Below are 10,422 nucleotides of genomic sequence, written 5' to 3'. Positions count from 1 at the left end.
GCCAGTGCTTGCTACAAATTCTTGACTGTAATCTTCTTTAGCACGCTCCTTCAGAGTCTGAACTAGACTTCTTGCCTTCATCTGCACAGTAAAAAGACTTAATGGTGTCTGTTTTTGAATTTGATCTTAAATCCAAATATATAGCAATTCCTCCATTTCGTGGTTGGGCCCGCTTCGTTGCTTTGTTATAACTGTTGATCACATGGGTGCAGAACCTTTCACAGCTTCACGAATTCTTTCTTTATGTTTCATTATTGTCGACACAGTCGAGCGTGATAACTTCATATAATGTGCGATCACATTCACTTTCTTTCCTCCTTCGTACTGCTTATTACCTTCATTTTCATGTCGAGATCGATGGCCTTTCTTTCCTTCTTGGCAGGCTGAGGCGTAGACAAAGACAATTTCCTCTTGGTAGACATCTTGGGGGGGGGTTGATGAAAAATATCCAAGACACAAAACACAAATTGCTGTACTGAGTCTGGGATAACAGTTGAAATGGTGCACGTGGAGATGGTAGTCCTGCCGGAAGCTGGTCCGCACTGTTGTACACCCAGCTGGGCAACACTTGCGCTGCCAGACACGGAGTAGTCGTGGCTAGCGATTGTAGTCGTAAAGTCAAATGGTCCTAAGTTGCGTAGGTTGTAAGTCGATCAATACCTGTATTCTGAAAAGAGCTTAGAATAATTTTGCAACAACAGGCACACATCTGTCATTGGCCTAGTTTTACAAAAGCACCAAATTGGTCTACTGTCTATACCAAAATCTCATTGGCTTAATATGATAACATTGTCATTTGTGTTCATGTGTGGTTAAACAAATGTCTAGTGTTGTTCTTTTTCAAATTTATCTTATACATTGTAAAACCTACATTATTCCATGCAAGTTTTATGATCTGTTTGTCAAGATCTCTGAAAAAAACCCCAATAATTTTTATGGTTTTAATAATGAATAATTTTAAAATTAATATATCTATAGATTATTTTATTAGATTTAACACTGTCCATAAACATGGTATCACCTTCAATAAATTATGGTTTTCTTTTATGATTTACAATAAAATTTAATAATTTTCCTCATAAACATGTTTTACTCTTTCATTCCTAGATACCTCCTGGGTTTTGCTCCTAAGGTTAATGGGATCTTTGTTAAATCTATTTTATTTTCTAATTGCCTTGAGCTGATCTATAACCATGCGATTTATTTTTGTATATTGATTTTGTTCCTTAAAAAATTTTTTTAATGCAATTTTTTCTGCAGACTTTATTACTGCCTTTTAACACTTGATTTCTTCCTGACACTTATTTTCAAATATCCATGAACATTTTTTTACTGTTTCCTGGTCTATATTACTTTATGTTATTGTATCATTGTTAATCCTTCCGAGGAAATCTACTTTTTCTATCTGAATTCTTATAAAAGTTTTTTTGCTTTGTCTTTCTGTTCTGTGGTTTTACTGTCTAATAATTATACGATTAATCATTCATGTCACCATCCCTCATGGTGAACTGTTTTTTGTGTGTGTGTCATTTGTAAGTTTTCCTATCAACTCTTTTTTCATCTCAGGTTGGTTATTTAATGTCTTCCATGGAAATCTGGTGTATTCCTTGCTCTCTGAGGTTGCTACAAAGCACCTGTCTGGTTCTCTGTGTCTTATATACATTGAACTCTAGTTTGGGGAAATTCTCCCACCACAATTATGGTATAAACTGGTCTTCAAACCCACAGAAAGAATAAACAGTCCCAAGCCATACATTTCTCATGTGAGAATTTGTTTCATATAGAGATCCTGGCAAATAGAAGTTTTTATTTTTTCCTATTGTATAGCTAGTGTATAAAGTATTCTTCTTTTGACCAAAGAGAAAGTTCTTCAAGGATCCTAACTTACCACAAAGATGTAAGTCCTAGTGATCTGCCTTCTAAGAAGCACAAAAACAGATTACCTGTCCTTACCGGTAAGGAGGAATCCAGCTTCTCATCAGAAACATGTGTGTGATTTTTTCCGGCCCAGCCATAGACAGTCACAAAGGCTTCACTTGGGGGGCCTACCGGGGAGAGCTGGGCGCAGCCTGGAGGGGAGCTGCAGTCTCAGGCCGCTGGCCGGCCACTCTCTCACTTGTTGGCCTTCCTGCCGCAGCCACCTTTATTCCTGGGTCTCTCTATCTGAGAACTTCTTCAGGCACTTCCGCTGAACCTCCTTGTAGGGGGAGGAGGGCAAAACCTTGAAGACATTCCCGCCATCTCAGTCTCTAGAACTTTCCCACTCCTGTCGTTCCCCTTCATCCGCAACCCACTTCAGGGGGTCAGAGCTCCCTCGCAGTGAGCCAGCCCTGTTCCCTAAGCCTGTGCTGACCCGCCTGCCAGAACAGGAGAGCTGGTGCTTTCTCTGGTTGTAGCCTCCTGCTTACACCATCACAGTAAATGACCAGGGGCTCAGCTCTTTCATTCCGGGCTTGTTGCTTGTCTGACACCTGGCAGTTCCTTTGTCTTTCTTCCAGCGCAGTTGAGCTCCTGACAGCATTAAATCCTAACCGCAAGTCCTAACATATGTACTGGACCCCTAACTAGCCCAGGCTACCAGATGATCGGCTTGTGTTTTTGCCAGGTTAGCTTTTGACCCTCTCCTTGCTTCTAGAGGCTTCATTTCCTTCCTGCCATTCCTGTGCAGATAGCGGCATGTTTTCTCTGGAATATCTATGTTTGTAACCAGAAGGCACTAAAACAGAGCCCTGTCCCAAGCTTAGAGGAATGGGAACCCTCATTTCATTTCTGCCCCCCCCAGAATGAAAGTAAGGAGGAGAATTCTGGTTAAATAAAGGGGAACATTATAATTCATCAAGTCTTTTAAATCTACACCGGGCAGGAGAAATGGAGGAAATTTACACTGGATTGCAAGCAATTACATTCAGTTAATATAAAGAATTTTCAAACTGTGAAGATTATTAGTTCTCTCAGAGGCTATAAAAAGGCAAAAACACCTAATTCTTAAACATGACTAGAGACGTGGGTGCCAGGAATCTCTTGGTTCCTTCCCCACCACACATATACATAGTGCCTACTTTTGAAAGAGTTCTAATTTTATAGCTTATTTTGTAGCTCAGAAAACTTAAAATGTCTATTTCTAGCTATAATATACTACCACACACATTTAATTTCCCACTGCAGAAAATTAATTTCTTTAAATATTCAGAGTGTACTGGCTCAGAGCACTGGGTAAGAAGTGATTTCATTCATCACTTTGCATACCACATACAACTTTTTCCTTTTTTTTTTTCAAAATAAGACTTTAATTTTAAATTATTCCCTTTCCATATCACTGATTCTGCAACTTCTTCCTCTTTGCTCAACGATTTCCTATTGCTTATCAGTCTCCTACTATGATTGCCTGAACCCTCTCCATGAGTATTTGTCTTGGTTACATTCCCTGGAATGTTACATTTCCCTGCCATAGTGTGTGTGTGTGTGTGTGTGTGTGTGTGTGTGTGTGTGTGTGTGTGTGTAAATGATTTACTTTATCCAGTCATCTGTTGAAGGGCTTTTTGGTTGTTTCCATGTCCTGGCCACTGTGAACAATGCTGCAAAGAACATGGGGCTGCATATGTCTTTACGTATCAATGTTTCTGAGTTTTGGGGGTATATACCCAGTAGAGGGATTGCTGGGTCATAAGGTAGTTCTATTTTCAGTTTTTTGAGGAACCACCATACTTTCTTCCATAATGGTCAATCTGACTTTGGGTGATGGGTATGCAACATAATTGATTGACAAGATAACCTGAACATGTTTTCTTTGAACATACATACCCTGATTTATTGATGATGTCACCCTAGTAAAATTAATTAGAAAAAATGATTTACTAAGGCAATGCACTCAGGAGAAACCTATTAAAGAATGCGGAAAACAGAAGAAAGAGGAAGAGTATGTGCAGTTTGGTAACTCAGTAGAAGTCTAGCCTCAGCCCTATCCCCTGGGAAGCTTTGGAACGTTACAACTTGAGACAAAAGAGTAGGGCTTTGTACCCCTTTATCATTTGGTAATTGACTAGCAGGTATCGTCTCCAGTGGGAATGGCACTTCCTACTCATTACTGGATGGTATGGACCCCAATGACCAAAGGCGAGTTTTGGGAAGTGATGGCAGCTATGCACTATCAGCAGCAAACTCTCAGGGCAGCTGGTTGCATTACAAGATTAATGGAATCTTGACACGGTACTAACAGTATCTACTATAATACCAAACATCTTGGTGTCACTGTAGGGCAGTAAGACTCAAGATAAAATGGAGTTAAGTGTTTGTTTCCTTTGTTGAGCTTTGCTTCAAATTAAGTACTCAGAATTACCAAGACTTAAATACATATTCAATAATGTATTTTAAAGACATATGCTATTTAATCACTCCTGCTTCACCATTTCTTTGTGCTTCCTCCATTGATGCCTTGCACATATCTGGGACTATAGTTATGAAATATCGACTATGAGCATTCTCTCATCTGCCCATGACTACAAAGTAAAGAGTTTTTAATCACAAGAACAGGGCTATGAGAATAAAATGCTAAGTTTATACCTTCACACTTATTAAAACAAAATCGATGAAGAAGGACCCCATGATTGATATTTCTGACTCAATCTCTTTTTATTCATAGCCTCCTGAAATTCCTAAAACATCACTTATTCACACAAGCAATAATAATTTCTGCTAGTTTCTACATTCCAAAGACAATGAGGGCAAGAAGCCAATAGTCCATGCACAAGTTCTGTGACACAAAATAACGTATAGAAATTACTACCATTGCTAGTGCTAAGTAAGTGCAAAAATTTTTTTTTAAATTTAGGTACTTTTTTTTCTGCATTACATTTTATTCGCTGCACATTGTGACACAAAGTTCAAATAAGTCGACTTTAGATTCATAATTTTCACATTGCTGAAGTATCTCCAGCATTTTTTAAGTCTAATCGTACTATTTAGAAGAAAGGAATATAACAAGTCACAAACTATAGATTTTGGTTTAACCTTTCTCATCTGAACTCCTTTGGCTTGTCATTTACTGTCAAGATTCTTAAATACCAGTTTACGAACTGATGGGCAGATGAACTAGAGAAAAGTGTCTTCCAGGCTACCACTGGGGATCCCATTTATGATTTTCTCTATTATGAAAACTGTACTTGGAGTAGGAGAGATGAAAGACGGATTGTTTAACAAGGACAAAGCTATAGCATAGTGTTTATGAGCACAGAATCCAGATGGAAGTGTCCCAAATTCAAATTCCCACTCTGACCACTCTATGACTTTAGGAAAGGACTGTGTCCTAGTACTTAGTAAGCAGGTTCTCTATGCCTCTGTTTTATGATTTGAAAATGGGGTTAATCATAGCATCTCACCCATAAATCTATTGTAAGGGTTAAACATGAAACATTAAAAATAGTGCCTGAAAAAGTTAACAGTCTTATAAAAACCTATGTTCTTTCCCCACTATTTACCTTTGTTGTATACATTATAGACACCTCCTGGACCATCTAAACGGGTTTGTGACATTTCTGTTATGACAATAAATAATCAAGCCCACTTGAGATGGAGAGTGAATTGGTTAACATGACTTTTCCATCTCCACATTTTTCTATCTTATTCATGGACAAGTTCAAGGACAAAGTCATGCTGCCTTCTCTTTCTAATTCCATTGGAAACTGCATTCCCCTGTAAGGATCACTAATCTGTGTTTGCCATTTCTAAAATTTTGTCATTTTAAGATTGCTATGTAAATAGAATTACATAGTATATGTAACCTTTTAAGATTAGCTTTCTCATTCAGCACAATTCACTGAGCATTACCCAAGCAGTCATCCATTGTATTTCAGCTATCAATGGTTTGTTCCTCTCTTCTACTGAGTAGTATTCCATGCTATGTATTTGCCAGTCTGTTCATCCATTCACCAACAGAAGAACAGGTGTGTTTTTTCTACTTTTTGCTGTTATGAAGAAAGCTTCTACAAGTATTTGTGCACATGTCTTTGTGTCCAGATAAATTTTAATCTCTCTGAAATAAATGCCCAAGAATGGATCATTTAGTAAGTACATGTTAAGTTTTGTAAGCAACTGCCATACTCTCTTCAAGCATAGCTATACAATTTTATAATGGGTCCATTGATCTATGAGTGATACAGTTTGTCTTCAACCTCATCAGCATTTGCTATTATCACTATTATTTAGTTTATCCATTCTAATAAGTGTATAATGATACCTTATTTGAGGTTTCTGTTTGCAACCCTCTAATGGCTAATGATGTTGCACATCTTTTTTTTTTTCCATCTGTATATTCTTTTTGGTGAAATGTCCATAATTGTCTGTTTTTAAAGTTGAGAGCTCTCTATGAAATAGTCTCAATATCAGCAATAAAGGGTTTTTAAATTATACATTGCCTTTTATATATATTAGGTTAGCCAAAGTAGGGACGCACAGACCTGATGAATTTTATAAGAAGTTTATTTATGCATCTGCAAAACAGATGGGCTGAGACCCTAGTGGCATCAGCCCAGAGCTGCAGGAAGGGGGTGTCGTATATAGAGGTTGCTGCGGGCATTTGCTGGCATGGGGCTGGGTGCACTTGGACATGCTCAGATTAGCATATCTTGGTTTGTTGCCATTGGTCACAGACTGTCTCCTTTTCCCAACCCTCCTAATGGCCTTGTCCCAAGGCTGTTTCCCAGAACCTTCTCAGGATGGAGGGTATTGCTTAAGAGGAGGGGGAGGTTGGGTGAGAGGAATTCGAATTTAAAAGGGCTTTGGATTTCAAGGAGCCCTGAACCCACACCTAACAATATATGATGCTATTGCACACTTAATAGTCTATGGTGTGTGTGTGTATAATATATATATATATAATATTTATATATAATATATATATATTTAAATAAAAGGAGGGGAGATAATGAGATAGACTCTCACATGCACCCGAATCAAGATCCACCCAGCAACCCCCATCTGGGGCTGATGCTCAAATCAACTGAGCTATCCTCAGTGCCTGAGGCCTATGCTCGAACCAATTGTGCCACTGGCTTCAAGAGGGTAAGAGAGAAGGGAGAAAGGGAAGGGAAGAGAAGCAGATGTTCGCTTCTCATGTGTGCCCTGACCGGGGATCAAACCCAAGATGTCTGCACACGGGACCGATGCTCTATCCACTGAGCCAGCCAGCCAGGGCCTACAGTATTTTAAACATAGTTTCTATATGCACTGGGATGCCAAAACGTTCGTGTGAATTGCATGATATTTGCTTGCTTTATTGTGGTGGTCCAGAACTGAACCTACAATATCTCCAAGATATGCCTGAACAAAAAATGTTAACATACCTAAGGTTCTGAGTAGTAAAATGAAGATAACTCTGCTAACATCATAATGCTATTTGATCCATAAGTGAGAGAATGAATCCACTGGGCTTGTGAACTTGTGAAATAACAGTAATTTCATTCCAGCCAAGTACCTATGGTCCCAAAACAGGTGATCAGCAATATATCACCTGTTGACTCACCTAAGGAATGAGTCAAATTGTGAGGGTGACAAGATAATTTGCCTGCCTGCAAAATTTGGGTGCTCTTCCAGAATGAGGCTAGCCCTACACATTTGCAAGCGTTTCTCATCCAAAAACACGGCTTGAAATACTTGCATAAATGTAAAATAGAAGAGACAGAGGAGCTCAAGTAGTAAATATGACAGTTAGAAAATAGAGCATAATTTCATTTCTAGTTAATTTGAAAAGTTCGAATAGGCCCTGGCCATTTGCTCAGTGGATAGAGTGTCAGTTGAGTATATGGTCATCTGGGGTTTGATTCCCAGTCAGGGCACACAGGAAAAGTGACCATCTCCTTCTTCTTCCCCTTCCCTACTTCTTCCCTTCCCTCCTTCTTCCCCTCCCATAGCAAGTGACTTGATTGTTTTGAGCATAGGGCCTGGGCACTAAGGATGTCTGGGTTGATCTCAGTGCATCAGCTGCAGTGTTAAAAATAGCTCGGTAGTCAAGCATCATCCCCAGACAGGATTGCCAGGTGGATCCTGGTCAGGGCACACGCAGAAGTCTGCCCCATTATCTCTCCTTCTCACACCTTAAATAAAAAAAAGGTCAAATAAATTATCTTCATTTACAGTTGGCCATAATAGCAACTGCCATCCACAGATTATGAAAATTAATCTCATATAAATCCAAACTGATATTTTTAGTTCTAAATAGGCTGAGAAAATATTCAAGAATATTATAAATTAGGGCTTTTACCTTATTCATAGAAGTAATCTGAGGTTAATGATTTTAGACAATGACCTCCATTAGACCAATAGTATCTCCCTGAGATAATCAGCTACACTGAATTATCTTAAGAGTTTTAGAGCATGGGCTATTTTTTTTTTTTTGGGGGGGGTGAGTTCTATAAAAGCAAAGTCTGCCCTGGCCGGTTGGCTCAGCGGTAGAGCGTCAGCCTAGCATGTGGAGGACCCGGGTTCGATTCCCGGCCAGGGCACACAGGAGAAGCGCCCATTTGCTTCTCCACCCCTCCGCTGCGCTTTCCTCTCTGTCTCTCTCTTCCCCTCCCGCAGCGAAGGCTCCATTGGAGCAAAGATGGCCTCGGTGCTGGGGATGGCTCCTTGGCCTCTGCCCTAGGCACTAGAGTGGCTCTGGTCGCGACATGGCGACGCCCAGGATGGGCGGAGCGTCGCCCCATGGTGGGCGTGCCGGGTGGATCCCGGTCGGACGCATGCGGGAGTCTGTCTGACTGTCTCTCCCTATTTCCAGCTTCAGAAAAATGAAAAAAAAAAAAAAAAAAAAAAAAAAAAAAAAGCAAAGCCTGAGACAGGAATTCAGGAATGGTCAGCAAAAGAAGAATGGGGCAAGCAGAATGGAGCAGAAGAAGAAGAAACCAATTGGGCAAGGATATATTCTCAACTAAAACTGAGTTTTAGCCTGACCCGATGAAGACCTCTGAAGTATGAATTGCACCATAGACTCAATGCCTGCTTTAAGCCTGGGGGCAAGCCTTCGGTACTCTGTCACTAACTGTGGGCTCTTCATATCCTGTGACCAAGACTTCAGTCAGGAGGAAATTAATTCTCTGGAGAAGGAAACAGTACTAAATTGATAGCTTCTGATACTCATGACACCTAGAAGTTGAGTGTACCTTCCCGTAAAAGGGATCTGGAGCAATGAGGGAAGTGGGTATTCCTATTTGGAACCCCCAAAACCTTGATCCTTATTAAGAGTATATTGGCTTTAAGGAAGGTAAGTAGAAACATAATATAAAGTGTCCACATGATGCCAAAGAGAATCTATTGTCGTAATTCTTACATTGGGGGAAAGGTATGAATATCTAAAAAGTTGTAATAAATGCTAGAGGCCTGCTTTCAAGAAAATGCACAAGTGTGTGTACACATAATATTTGCACAGAATTTCCAAGGTGCCTGAGCTCCTTGACGAAGCTCACTTCCAGTTGATTTGAATTAGAAATGTCTAATTCAAATGAGAAATTTGAACCACATGGCCTTGTACCGGTATTGATACCAGCACTAGGACGGCAACCAGAGTTTAGAGGAATCAAAGGAGTTAAGTGAATCAGTGGAGAAGCAAGACAGAGATCTGGGTTACCAGGACGAGAGAGAGACAACAGTTGAAAGAAATCAGTCATAACCCATAAGAAGTCCACCAGAGTAGTATCTCAAGGGACACACGGGGTAGGGACAAGGACTTGAGGAGCAATAAAAAAGAGGGTGTTTACAGTGTTATAGAGAGCAGGAAAGCAAATCCTGGAGGGAAGAGGGGAGGGTACTGGGGGGAAGGGGCAAGGGGGATGTTGAGGGGAAGACGGGTGGGAGGGATTTATTCGGTGGGAACACTTGAATCTATGTAAGCACAATAAATTAAAATCAATTTTAAAAGGGGGTGTTTAGATCTTATCTCCTGCTGTGTGTTTTTGTATGGCTGTCCCTATCCTTCCAGCACTTCCTGGTGACATCCCCACCCTTCTAGCACAAGAGATAGCAGCAGTTCCTAACAGGAAAGCACAATATCTATTTGCTTCCATATTCATTACCTTTGGAGATGTCTCTTTCATCATCCTCTGACTCTTCAATATGTAATAACAATAAAGCCCACCAATGTCCTGTAACCCATTTTCCCAACAGAGCTTTCCAAAATTCTATGAATGGATATCGCCCACAAGACACTCCAAAGCTCAATCTGCTGGGAAAATTTCTGGAGGACAAAACATGGGAGTCCATATTGAGTGGACTATGAAACTGGCCACTGTTTTTGAGATTGTTAGTGACAACTTCCTGTAGTTGTTCCAAATAAAGAGGCAAAAGACTTTTAGTTTTCCTGACATGTTCTATAAAGATGTACATATCAGAAACTTGATGAATCTTCTCTAATGGAGCATACCTTTGTAACTGCTCCCA

The sequence above is a fragment of the Saccopteryx bilineata genome, chromosome 6, assembly GCF_036850765.1.
Source record: "Saccopteryx bilineata isolate mSacBil1 chromosome 6, mSacBil1_pri_phased_curated, whole genome shotgun sequence".
Lineage (NCBI taxonomy): Eukaryota > Metazoa > Chordata > Mammalia > Chiroptera > Emballonuridae > Saccopteryx > Saccopteryx bilineata.
The sequence above is the reverse complement of the archived record's forward strand: the minus strand, read 5'-3'. Positions refer to the sequence as shown.